A 12,746-nucleotide genomic window follows, 5' to 3' on the forward strand; every position below is an offset into this window, starting at 1 on the left:
CTGACTGTCATCAAGGCTTTCCTCTTCCTCAGCTGCAGACGCCTGATCCTTTATGTGCGTCAAACTTTGCATCAGCAGACGCATTAGGGGGATGCTCATGCTTATTATGGCGTTGTCTGCACTAACCAGCCGTGTGCATTCCTCAAAACACTGAAGGACTTGACACATGTCTTGAATCTTCGACCACTGCACACCTGACAACTCCATGTCTGCCATCCTACTGCCTGCCCGTGTATGTGTATCCTCCCACAAAAACATAACAGCCCGCCTCTGTTCACACAGTCTCTGAAGCATGTGCAGTGTTGAGTTCCACCTTGTTGCAACGTCTATGATTAGGCGATGCTGGGGAAGGTTCAAAGAACGCTGATAGGTCTGCATACGGCTGGAGTGTACGGGCGAACGGCGGATATGTGAGCAAAGTCCACGCACTTTGAGGAGCAGGTCGGATAACCCCGGATAACTTTTCAGGAAGCACTGCACCACCAGGTTTAAGGTGTGAGCCAGGCAAGGAATGTGTTTCAGTTGGGAAAGGGAGATGGCAGCCATGAAAATCCTTCCGTTATCACTCACTACCTTGCCTGCCTCAAGATCTACAGTGCCCAGCCACGACTGCGTTTCTTTCTGCAAGAACTCAGACAGAACTTCAGCGGTGTGTCTGTTGTCGCCCAAACACTTCATAGCCAATACAGCCTGCTGACGTTTGCCAGTAGCTGCCCCATAATGGGAGACCTGGTGTGCAACAGTGGCAGCTGCGGATGGAGTGGTTGTGCGACTGCGGTCTGTGGACGAGGTCTCGCTTCTGCAGGAGGACGAGGAGGAGGAGGAGGGGGTGCGAACGGCTACAGCCAACTGTTTCCTAGACCGTGGGCTAGGCAGAACTGTCCCAAACTTGCTGTCCCCTGTGGACCCTGCATCCACCACATTTACCCAGTGTGCCGTGATGGACACGTAACGTCCCTGGCCATGCCTACTGGTCCATGCATCTGTTGTCAGGTGCACCTTTGTGCTCACAGATTGCCTGAGTGCATGGACAATGCGCTCTTTAACATGCTGATGGAGGGCTGGGATGGCTTTTCTGGAAAAAAAGTGTTGACTGGGTAGCTCGTAGCGTGGTACAGCGTAGTCCATCAGGGCTTTGAAAGCTTCGCTTTCAACTAACCGGTAGGGCATCATCTCTAACGAGATTAGTCTAGCTATGTGGGCGTTCAAACCCTGTGTACGCGGATGCGAGGCTAAGTACTTCCTTTTTCTAACCATAGTCTCATGTAGGGTGAGCTGGACTGGAGAGCTGGAGATCGTGGAACTAGCGGGGGTGCCGGTGGACATGGCAGACTGAGAGACGGTGGGAGATGGTATTGTTGCCGCCGGTGCCCTAGATGCAGTGTTTCCTACTACGAAACTGGTGATTCCCTGACCCTGACTTCTTTGGCCTGGCAAAGAAACCTGCACAGATACTGCAGGTGGTGCAGAAAATGGTGGCCCTACACTGCCGGAAGGGATGTTGCGTTGATGACTAGCTTCATTGGCCGAGGGTGCTACAACCTTAAGGGACGTTTGGTAGTTAGTCCAAGCTTGCAAATGCATGGTGGTTAAATGTCTATGCATGCAACTTGTATTGAGACTTTTCAGATTCTGCCCTCTGCTTAAGGTAGTTGAACATTTTTGACAGATGACTTTGCGCTGATCAATTGGATGTTGTTTAAAAAAATGCCAGACTGCACTCTTTCTAGCATCGGATACCTTTTCAGGCATTGCAGACTGAGCTTTAACCGGATGGCCACGCTGTCCTCCAACAGGTTTTGGCTTTGCCACGCGTTTTGGGCAAGATACGGGCCCGGCAGATGGAACCTGTTGCGATGTTGATGCCTGCTGCGGCCCCTCCTCCTCCGCTTCAGAACTGCTGCCGCCTGCACCCTGTTCCCCCAATGGCTGCCAATCGGGGTCAAGAACTGGGTCATCTATTACCTCTTCTTGTAGCTCGTGTGCAACTTCGTCTGTGTCACCGTGTCGGTCGGTGGTATAGCGTTCGTGATGGGGCAACATAGTCTCATCAGGGTCTGATTCTTGATCAGCACCCTGCGAGGGCAATGTTGTGGTCTGAGTCAAAGGACCAGCATAGTAGTCTGGCTGTGGCTGTGCATCAGTGCACTCCATGTCAGATTCAACTTGTAATGGGCATGGAGTGTTAACTGCTTCACTTTCTAAGCCAGGGACGGTATGTGTAAAGAGCTCCATGGAGTAACCCGTTGTGTCGCCTGCTGCATTCTTCTCTGTTGTTGTTTTTGCTGAAGAGGACAAGGAAGTGACTTGTCCCTGACCGTGAACATCCACTAACGACGCGCTGCTTTTACTTTTACCAGTTTCACGAGAGGAGGCAAAAGAGCTAGAGGCTGAGTCAGCAAGATAAGCCAAAACTTGCTCTTGCTGCTCCGGCTTTAAAAGCGGTTTTCCTACTCCCAGAAAAGGGAGCGTTCGAGGCCTTGTGTAGCCAGACGACGAACCTGGCTCCACAGCTCCAGACTTAGGTGCAATATTTTTTTTCCCACGACCACCTGATGCTCCACCACTACCACTACCCTCATTACCAGCTGACAATGAACGCCCCCGGCCACGACCTCTTCCACCAGACTTCCTCATTGTTTTAAAAACGTTACCAAACTAACGGTATTTGTTGCTGTCACACAACTTACACGGTGAGCTATAACTTCAGTATGATTTAGCTACCCCTTTACAGGTGGGTGAGACCACAACGAAAATCAGGCACAATGTTACACACTCTGTTGTTGGTGGCAACAAATGAGAGAGATGCCACACACGCAGGACTGTCACTGAAGCGCAAATGTAAATATTAATCTCCCACTGATTTGTTTTTTTTTTTAAAAAGGGAGACTTTAGAAAAAAAAAAATAATAAAAAAAAATGATTTTTTAAGGAAGAATTTATAAACCAAATAAAATGAAATGATTGTTTCAGGGAGAATTTAGAAAACAAATAAAAAAAAAATAGGCTTTCTATGGCCCACTGAGTGAGAGATGACGCACACAGGAGTCAGGAGTAGCACACAAGCCCAGAGGCCAATATTTATCTCCCACTGATTGATTTAGTGATTTTTTCAGGTAGATTTTGGAACCCAAATCAAGCAAAAAAATAAATAGGCTTTCTATGGCCCACAATTGGAGAGAGAGAGAGAGATGGCACACCCAGGAGTCAAGACTGGCACACAAGCAGAAAGGGCAATATTAATCTCCCACTGATTTGATTTTTTTTTTTTTTTCAGGGAGACTTTAGAAAAAAAAAATACAAAAAAAATGATTTTTTCAGGAATAATTTAGAAACCAAATAAAATAAAATGATTTTTTCAGGGAGAATTTAGAAAACAAATAAAACAAAAAATAGGCTTTCTAGGGCCCACTGAGTGAGAGATGACGCACACAGGAGTCAGGAGTGGCACACAAGCCCAGAGGCCAATATTTATCTCCCACTGATTGATTTAGTGATTTTTTCAGGTAGATTTTGGAACCCAAATCAAGCAAAAAAATAAATAGGCTTTCTATGGCCCACAATTGGAGAGAGAGAGAGAGAGAGAGATGGCACACCCAGGAGTCAAGACTGGCACACAAGCAGAAAGGGCAATATTAATCTCCCACTGATTTGATTTTTTTTTTTTAAAAGGGAGACTTTAGAAAAAAAAAATACAAAAAAATGAATTTTTCAGGAAGAATTTAGAAACCAAATAAAATTAAATGATTGTTTCAGGGAGAATTTAGAAAACAAATAAAAAAAAAATAGGTTTTCTATGGCCCACTGAGTGAGAGAGGACGCACACAGGAGTCAGGAGTGGCACACAAGCCCAGAGGCCAATATTTATCTCCCACTGATTGATTTAGTGATTTTTTCAGGTAGATTTTGGAACCCAAATCAAGCAAAAAAATTAATAGGCTTTCTATGGCCCACAATTGGAGAGAGAGAGATGGCACACCCAGGAGTCAAGACTGGCACACAAGCAGAAAGGGTAATATTAATCTCCCACTGATTTGATTTTTTTTCTTTTTTTTTCAGGGAGACTTTAGAAAAAAAAATACAAAAAAAATGATTTTTTTCAGGAATAATTTAGAAACCAAATAAAATAAAATGATTTTTTCAGGGAGAATTTAGAAAACAAATAAAACAAAAAATAGGCTTTCTAGGGCCCACTGAGTGAGAGAGGATGCACACAGGAGTCAGGAGTGGCACACAAGCCCAGAGGCCAATATTTATCTCCCACTGATTGATTTAGTGATTTTTTCAGGTAGATTTTGGAACCCAAATCAAGCAAAAAAAAAAAATAGGCTTTCTATGGCCCACAATTGGAGAGAGAGATGGCACACCCAGGAGTCAAGACTGGCACACAAGCAGAAAGGGCAATATTAATCTCCCACTGATTTGATTTTTTTTTTTTTTCAGGGAGACTTTAGAAAAAAAAAATACAAAAAAATGAATTTTTCAGGAAGAATTTAGAAACAAAATAAAATAAAATGATTGTTTCAGGGAGAATTTAGAAAACAAATTAAAAAAAAATAGGCTTTGTAGGGCCCACTGAGTGAGAGAGGACGCACACAGGAGTCAGGAGTGGCACACAAGCCCAGAGGCCAATATTTATCTCCCACTGATTGATTTATTGATTTTTTCAGGTAGAATTTAGAACCCAAATCAACCAAAAAAATAAATAGGCTTTCTATGGCCCACTATTTGTGAGAGAGATGGCACGCTCAGGACTGGCACACAAGCCCAGAGGCCAATATTAATCTCCCACTTTTTTTTTTTTTTCCAGAGAAAATTTATAAACCCAATAAAAAAAATAATAAATAGGCTTTCTATGGCCCACTATCTGAGAGAGAGAGATGGCACGCTTAGGACTGGCACACAAGCCCAAAGGCCAATATTAATCCCCCACTGATTGATTTATTGATTTTTTCAGGTAGAATTTAGAACCCAAATCAACCAAAAAAATAAATAGGCTTTCTATGGCCCACTATTTGTGAGAGAGATGGCACGCTCAGGACTGGCACACAAGCCCAGAGGCCAATATTAATCTCCCACTTTTTTTTTTTTTTTCCCAGGGAAAATTTATAAACCCAATAAAAAAAATAATAAATAGGCTTTCTATGGCCCACTATCTGAGAGAGAGAGATGGCACGCTTAGGACTGGCACACAAGCCCAAAGGCCAATATTAATCTCCCACTGATTGATTTATTGATTTTTTCAGGTAGAATTTAGAACCCAAATCAAGCAAAAAAATTAATAGGCTTTCTATGGCCCACTGAGTGAGAGATGGCACACACAGGAGTCAGGAGTGGCACACAAGCCCTGAGGCCAATATTTTTCTCCCACTGATTGATGTTGTGATTTTTTCAGGTAGATTTTGGAACCCAAATCAAGCAAAAAAATAAATAGGCTTTCTATGGCCCACTGAGTGAGAGATGACACAGACAGGGATGGCACTCTAGCAGAAAAGCCAATCTTAATCTCCCACAAAAAAAAAAAAAAAAAGGAACTGTCCTTCAATTACTATCTCCCTGCAGTAATCTCAGCCAGGTATGGCAGGCAGCAATAAGGAGTGGACTGATGCACAAATTAAATAAAAAGTGTGGACAAACAAACAAGATAGCTGTGCAGAAAGGAAGGAACAAGAGGATTTGTGCTTTGAAAAAAGCAGTTGGTTTGCACAGCGGCGTACACACAGCAATGCAGCTATCAGGGAGCCTTCTAGGGCAGCCCAATGAGCTACAGCGCTGAGGGGGAAAAAAAAAAAAAATGTAGCTTCCACTGTCCCTGCACACCGAAGGTGGTGTTGGGCTGTGGAAATCGCTACAGCACAAGCGGTTTGGTGGTTAATGGACCCTGCCTAACGCTATCCCTGCTTCTGACGAAGCGGCAGCAACCTCTCCCTAAGCTCAGATCAGCAGCAGTAACATGGCGGTCGGCGGGAACGCCCCTTTATAGCCCCTGTGACGCCGCGGACAGCAAGCCAATCACTGCAATGCCCTTCTCTAAGATGGTGGGGACCAGGACCTATGTCATCACGCTGCCCACACTCTGCGTTTACCTTCATTGGCTGAGAAATGGCGCTTTTCGCGTCATTGAAACGCGACTTTGGCGCGAAAGTCGCGTACCGCATGGCCGACCCCGCACAGGGGTCGGATCGGGTTTCATGGAACCCGACTTTGCCAAAAGTCGGCGACTTTTGAAAATGAACGACCCGTTTCGCTCAACCCTAGTGAGGGCCAAAACAATTATAATCCTAAATCGCCGTATGCATTACTGCATATTTGATAAATGCGACTTATTTGAAGCTCAAATTTCACGAAAACCCTTAACGCCATTAACAGGACTGTGCTACGGTTTTGTTGTGATAGACCAATCGAAAAACAATGAAGTCCATCAAGTGCTCCTTTAGATCTGCCCACATCTGGCGCAGCGTTGTGGTTTATGTTGTGCAAAGAGCATAGACATTTAGGCCTACAATATTATGGTCCACGCTATTGATACCCCATCCCTAGGACCCCAGACGCTAATCAGATGACTGGAGTTACCGTGGTGATCTGGGAAGCACTGTCCGCTTCATTGTTTTCCAGGCACACAGTGTCTGTATCTGGTAATGCAGCTCACTGCACCTCAGTCTCATTTAGGTTAATGGGTTAGGACCATAATATTGTAGTACCAGGTAACGCCTTAAGTTTCTTTGCTTTTATGCCAAAGGTAATAAAACTTCACCATCAGTTTCTGCAATAAGTGGTTGGTGTATTTGAAGCTGTACTGTATATTCTATGGAATATTCCATAATGGGTGATCGAGACTGTGCTCATGCAACTTTATCACGTAATACAAACTAAGGTATATCTTGACCTGTATACAGTGGCGTAACTTGAAACTCATGGGCCCCGATGCAAAAGCTCCAACAGGGCCCCCAAATATTTTAAATCTTTAATAGCAATAGTCTTTTTTCTATGGGCCAAAGGGACTTTCAGGGCCCCCTAGGCTCCAGGGACCAGGTGCGATTGCAACCCTATACCTGTTGTAGTTACACCCCTGCCTGTATATATACAACACACAGACATCCATAAAATGCTGTCTGTAGAAATGTATGGGCCATACCTCACCTTGCAGCAGTGACAAGGTCAAATGATCAACATGGAATCTAAAAGGTGCCAACCTTATTAAAATTAGTCTGTCACCAGATTTCTGCTCTTCCATCTGAGAGCAGAATGATGTAAGGGTAGATACATTGATTCCAATGATGTGTCACTTACTGAGCTGCTTGCTGCAGTTTTGATAAAAATACAGTTTTCTCTTCTGCAGATCTACCAGTTCTACTACTTAGACACCCCCTTCTGATTCCCCATGGTTTGCCCCTTTAAAATAAAAAAGCTTATCCTCACCTCCCGTTCTGGTGCCGTTACAGCTGTGTGAGCACTCATGTTTCTGGGGCACACGTGAGTTTGTTATGTCACATGAGGCCTATGTCCGATCAGCGCCGGCTTAACTGTCCCGGTCTTCGGACATACAAGTGATTAACAGGAAGTCACAACTCTCACTTCCTATTGATTGCTTACGATATATGTTGGAAAGCTGGGGCAGTGAAGCCGGCGTTAATTGGGGCAAACCCGGCGTGACATAACCTCACATGAGCCCCGGGAGAGCGAATGCAACACCGCTGGAATGGCAGTGGCATGGGAGGTGAGGATAAGCTTTTTATTTTAAAAGGGCCCACAATGGGAAATCAGAAGGGGGTGTCCACGTAGTGAACAACCCTTTTAACAGTCATAAACTGAGCCAAATTTATCAAAGCGGCTAATGCTACTGGATGAATTTGGCCCATCCTTAGACTATCTTTTTGTAAAGGGGAGAATTATCACAAGTGTATTATTTAATGTTATACTTTGGCTTACTTTATCATGCCATTTATTTTGAGACAAACAGAAAACTCTGGAGACCAAATTGCAAACCTAAAGCAGTTTAATCAATTTACAGGCAAAATTTTAAGAAAAAAACAGTGTAAAGCAAATTAAAAAGACGCAAAAACTTGATAAAACTCATCAAAAGTAGCCAAACGGTTATAAAAAAAATGAAATGATAATTTGTCCCCCGAGGTTATGCCATCTACTATTTGCTTACTTTCATCCACTAAGTTATGCTATATTGTGGCACGATTTTGGCACATGGTATCAATATTTTAGGGCTCACCCATTCCCATCCCCACATCACCTAATGCCCGGTCTGGCATGTGAAAAAAATATTTTAAACGTATAGTAAGTGTGGTGCAAGGCAATTTATGGTGCACATAGCTCAGTTCTAGTCATTCAATCCTGTATTATATGGTACTTGTTACAATGCGCCCTAATATAATGCTATATAATGCTAGTTAAAACGGACCTGTCAACAAGTCAAAAGTTGCATATGTGTGCTTTAATTTTATTCAATCTGGTCCCCTGCCTTCTACTTCTTTTTTTTTTAATCCATAATACAGTTCCATAGATATGGGCGTTAAATAAAAAGCCCCATATTAATGGAACATTATGGCAAAGTAAAAAAAAAAAGAAGCTTACTCATGGTACTTGGTACTTTTGGCCAGGAGAAAGGTCCTTTTTAAAATGCTATGGAAACTGATGACATGATACAATATATGGCCTTTCCTTTAATAATAATGACACAATACTACAATTACACAATGATAGTGAATCTAGATTGTGAGCCCCAATGGGGACAGTGATGATAATGGCTGCAAAGCGCTGTGGAATTAATGGCACCATATAAATGAGTAAAATAAATATGAATTATGTTATACAGTAATCTACAGCAAGCATTTTGGCATGCGTTGTCTGCCAAGAGACGCGGGTTCTGTGCGGAAAAATCCGCAGACAAATCCGCAACGTGTGCACATAGCCTCATAGTGTATGTATTTTCTCCCTCCTCAGCACAGTTCTCCAGGTTTGAAAGTGTAACTTTTGTTTTTGGAGAACTTGCGGCAGAATGTTTGTGTCTGGTGTCTGCCTCCAGCTCCTCCCTCCGCTCGTCTCATTCCCTCTCCAAATGCATTAACTACAAGAGTTAGGTCCATCCTGATTGGGTCACCTTGTCGTGGTGGGATGGCCTTTACGCTTTTCTTAAATCAAAATAACGTTATCTAAGTACCCCATGTTATTTACATGTACTATTGCTATTTATTTAGTTACTACAGGGTATTTGCTCACTCTGTTTTCATCTTAGGTTCTGTCTGTTAAATGGCCGCATTGTGAATGCTCACCTATGCATTGTGCAACATCTGCTAGGGCCATGGGGTACTCGGAACCAGGTCGGACGTCTCTTAAAGGGGTGGTCACAGCAGCAGTGACCCGGTCCGTGGCCCTGGGCACGTAATAAAAGGGACGAGGGAAATGTTTGTAGGGGATTATTCGTGACGCCACCTGTGGTGTTCAGCTAGAGATGGCCAACGCTGCTGTCCACTTAGTGAAACGCTATCGGCATGGTAGGCAGCTTCAGCCTTTTCCAGGTGTCACTCCCTCGTGGTGACTCCGGGCTCTGATATGCGGCTGTGCCTTTGGGTGTCAGTTGTGGCCAGGAGACCTGCAATCTCCTGTCCTCCGGATTTGGCTGTGTGGCATATGGGGTGTCCGCTCTGTTGCGCTCAATCCTGGGGGGAGCTCAGTCACAGCTCCACTTCCAGGCTCTCCTCACATGCTTTCTCTCCCTTCACTGTCTCACACTGAACTCTCTAACCCCACCTCCTGGCCAGAACTTATAGGGAAGCTACCCCGAAACCGTGTTTAGACCTCCCATGTTGTGAGTTCTGTTTTTGGGCTCCCTCTGGTGGTTACTGATGGTACTGGGTGACTTGTCTTTCCTGGGTCTCTGGGTTCCACCTGTTCCATCAGGATATGGGAGTTTCCAATTTAACCTGGCTTTGCTGGCATTTCCTCGCCGGTTATCAATGTATCCAGTGTGTCTTGTTACCTCTGCTCTCTGCTCCTAGAACCTTCTGGTCAAGCTAAGTTTGGATTTTCCTGTTTTGGTGTTTTGCTTTATTTGGTTTTTAGTCCAGCCTGCAGATATGTGATTCTTGCTGCTGGTTGCTCTAGTGGGCTGAAATTGCTCCTCATGTACCATGAGTTGGCACATGAGTTCAAGTAATTTCAGGATGGTTTTTTGAAGGGTTTTTCGCTGACCGCGCAGTTCACTTTTGTATCCTCTGCTATCTAGCTTTAGCGGGCCTCATTTTGCTGAAACTGTTTTCATACTGCGTATGTGCTTTCCTCTCATTTCACCGTCATTATATGTGGGGGGCTGCTATTTCTGTGGGGGATTTCTCTGGAGGCAAGAGAGGTCTGTGTTTCTTCTAATAGGGGAAGTTAGTTCTTCGGCTGGAGCGAGACGTCTAGGATCATCGTAGGCACGTTCCCCGGCTACTTTTATTTGTGTGTTAGGTTCAGGGTCGCGGTCAGCTCAGGTTCCATCGCCCTAGAGCTTGTTTGTATCTGTGCTTGTCCTTTAGTGATCCCCTGCCATTGGGATCATGACAGTATAACCGGCCCACAAAGTGTTAATTGTATTGGCTGAAGTAGGAGGATAAGTAGTCTGAGGAAGTTTTTTTTTTTTTTTTCTTTCTCTTTCCCTCAGAGTTCGCTGCCTAGCCTTATTGCAGCCTGGCTACTTCCTCCTCCTCTTAATCTTTGAATGGCTCTGATCCCAGCTGTTTATCATGGACGTCCAGAGTTTGGCTTCCAGCCTGAATAATCTTGCCACTAAGGTTCAAAATATACAGGATTTTGTTGTACATGCTCCTATGTCTGAACCTAGAATTCCTGTCCCAGAGTTTTTTTCTGGAGATAGATCTCGTTTTCTGAATTTTAGGAACAATTGCAAGTTGTTTCTTTCTTTGAAATCTCGCTCCTCTGGAGACCCTGCTCAGCAAGTCAAGATAATTATATCTTTCCTGCGGGGTGACCCTCAGGATTGGGCATTTGCATTGGCACCAGGGGACCCTGCGTTGCTTAATGCGGATGCGTTTTTTCTGGCATTGGGTTTGCTCTATGAGGAACCTAACCAAGAGATTCAGGCTGAAAAAGCTTTGTTGGCCCTCTCTCAGGGGCAAGATGAAGCAGAAATTTATTGTCAAAAATTTCGGAAGTGGTCGGTGCTTACTCAGTGGAATGAGTGCGCTCTGGCTGCAAAGTTCAGAGATGGCCTTTCTGAGGCCATTAAAGATGTTATGGTGGGGTTCCCTGCGCCTGCTGGTCTGAATGAGTCTATGACTATGGCTGTTCAGATTGATCGGCGTTTACGGGAGCGCAAACCTGTGCATCATTTGGCGGTGTCGTCTGAACCGTCACCTGAGATAATGCAATGTGATAGAATTCAGTCCAGAAGTGAACGGCAAAAGTATAGGCGGAAAAAAGGGTTGTGCTTTTATTGTGGTGATTCAGCTCATGTTATATCAGCATGCTCTAAACGCACAAAAAAGGTTGATAAGCCTGTTGCCATTAGTACTTTACAGTCTAAGTTCATTCTGTCTGTGACTCTGATTTGTTCATTATCATCCATTTCCGTCGATGCCTATGTGGATTCAGGCGCTGCCCTGAGTCTTATGGATTGGTCATTTGCCAATCGCTGTGGGTTTAGTCTGGAGCCTCTGGAAGTCCCTATTCCTTTGAAGGGAATTGACTCTACACCTTTGGCTATGAATAAACCTCAGTACTGGACACAAGTGACCATGCGTATGACTCCCGTTCATCAGGAGGTGATTCGCTTCCTGGTACTGTATAATTTGCATGATGTTCTAGTACTTGGTCTGCCATGGTTACAAACTCATAATCCAGTCCTTGACTGGAAATCAATGTCTGTGTTAAGCTGGGGTTGTCAGGGGGTTCATGATGATGCACCTCCGATTTCTATCGCTTCATCTACTCCTTCTGAGATTCCTGTGTTTTTGTCTGACTATCGGGATGTTTTTGAGGAGCCTAAGCTCAGTTCGCTTCCTCCTCACAGGGATTGCGATTGTGCTATAAATTTAATTCCAGGCAGTAAATTTCCTAAAGGTCGTTTGTTCAATCTGTCAGTGCCAGAGCATACTGCTATGCGGGATTATGTTAAGGAGTCCTTGGAAAAGGGACATATCCGTCCATCTTTGTCCCCTTTGGGAGCAGGTTTTTTTTTCGTGGCCATAAAAGATGGTTCCTTGAGGCCTTGTATAGATTATCGTCTTTTGAATAAGATTACCGTAAAATATCAGTATCCTTTGCCATTGTTGACTGATTTGTTTGCTCGCATTAAGGGGGCTAAATGGTTCACTAAGATTGATCTTCGGGGTGCGTATAATCTTATACGAATAAAGCAAGGTGATGAGTGGAAAACCGCATTTAATACGCCTGAGGGCCATTTTGAGTATTTGGTAATGCCTTTTGGACTTTCTAATGCTCCTTCAGTCTTCCAGTCCTTTATGCACGATATTTTCCGTGAATATCTGGATAAATTTATGATTGTGTATTTGGATGATATTTTGTTTTTTTCTGATGACTGGGAGTCTCATGTTCAGCAGGTCAGGAAGGTGTTTCAGGTCCTGCGGGCCAATTCCTTGTTTGTAAAAGGCTCAAAGTGTCTCTTTGGAGTCCAGAAGATTTCTTTCTTGGGGTATATTTTTTCCCCTTCTACTATTGAGATGGATCCCGTCAAGGTTCAGGCTATTTGTGACTGGACGCAGCCTACATCTCTTA

At 44.2% G+C, this 12,746-nt stretch overlaps 1 protein-coding gene across 6 annotated transcripts in view; it reads right to left on the reverse strand.

Moving 5' to 3' along the window:
- The window catches only part of ARHGEF33 (Rho guanine nucleotide exchange factor 33), a 132,613-nt gene that overhangs the window by 73,531 nt on the left and 46,336 nt on the right, over nucleotides 1–12,746 (reverse strand). The gene's annotated exons all lie outside the window — the stretch shown is intronic.

Source organism: Ranitomeya imitator, chromosome 5, assembly GCF_032444005.1.
Source record: "Ranitomeya imitator isolate aRanImi1 chromosome 5, aRanImi1.pri, whole genome shotgun sequence".
Lineage (NCBI taxonomy): Eukaryota > Metazoa > Chordata > Amphibia > Anura > Dendrobatidae > Ranitomeya > Ranitomeya imitator.